Here is a 1454-nt window from a genome sequence, read left to right as displayed (position 1 = left end):
CGTGCACTCCAGGACAATGGATCACACAAAGGTGTGAATTCAAGGGAATGAGAATCATTGTGGCTGTGTTAGAAGTCTGCCTACTACAGAAAGCTTTACCAGTAATAGCAGAAAAAAGTTAATGATCACAAATATTAGTTCTATTTAACATTTTACTGGAGGTATTACCAATCACAATATTTCACACAAAAAAAGTGATGTAGGGATGGATCAAATCTCTCATTATTTGCAAATAAAATGAATGTGCATCTAGAAAATGCATAGGTATCTATAGAAAAGTATAATTAGAAAGCAAAATAAAATTGCTAAATTCAAAATTAGTATGAAGATGTACGATATATTCCTACATAAGAATGAATTTGAAGGTGAACTTAAAAGTATTTTAAAGGAATAACAAAAAAAAGGGAAGTACTTAGGCATAAGTCTATGTGGAGAAAATTCTATGGACACAATTATAGAACTTGATAAGAAATGTGAAAGCAAACCTAAATGAAGAAATATATCTTGCTCATAGATCAATATTTGAATGGGGCCATGTTTTCCAGCCTTCTGTCATCAATCCCTTTCCTCCCTTTTTCCTAATATAGAACACATAGCTCTACCGGATATCCAGGTTTATTATAAAGCTATAAGATTGAGATAACACAGTATTGGAGGAAAAGTGGACAAACAGACGGATGGAGCAGAACAGAAAGACCAGAAATGGATCCAGGTACATAAAAATAGCTGCTTTCTGACAGAGTTGTCATTTTAGATCACTAGAAAGCATACACTTTTAATCCATGTTTCTGAAACAGTTGAGAATCCCTATCCAAAAACAGAAAGGAGGAAAGGGAGGGAGAAAGAAATTGAAGCCCTGCCTCACATACAACAACCATATATAAAAAATCAGTTTCTGATGGATTTAAAAATTCAAAAATAACAAACATAGTTATCTTAAATAGTGATATCAAATATCTTCATTATTTCAAGGTGGTAAAAAAGTGTTTATTGAAAAAGAAATAACATCAAAGATGAATCACATTATGTCAAAGACTTCTGCTCATCAAAGGACAGAATAAAGTGAAAACACCACGAAACAGCAGAATACCTTTGTAGCTTATGCAACTGACAAAGGGCATGTATACAAAATAAAGAAAAAATATAAAGTTTCACAAAGTGAAATAAACAAGAGATGTGAATAGGCACTTCACAAATGCAGATATCCAAGTGACTAATACATTTAAAGGAAAGTGCTTATTCTCACTAGTAAAGGGAAAATGCACAGTAAAACCACAATGAGATACCACCAGACTGCCAAAAACGGAAACACGTTATGATTCCATGGACCCTATGAAAGAAGCCAGACTCAAATAATACATACAATATGATTCCAATCATACAGTGTATACAAGCAAGTCATAGATAGATAGATAGATAGATAGATAGATAGATAGATAGATAGATAGATAGAT

The sequence above is a fragment of the Mirounga leonina genome, unplaced genomic scaffold (assembly GCF_011800145.1).
Source record: "Mirounga leonina isolate KUSES-001 unplaced genomic scaffold, KU_Mleo_1.0 Mir_153, whole genome shotgun sequence".
NCBI lineage: Eukaryota > Metazoa > Chordata > Mammalia > Carnivora > Phocidae > Mirounga > Mirounga leonina.
The sequence above is the reverse complement of the archived record's forward strand: the minus strand, read 5'-3'. Positions refer to the sequence as shown.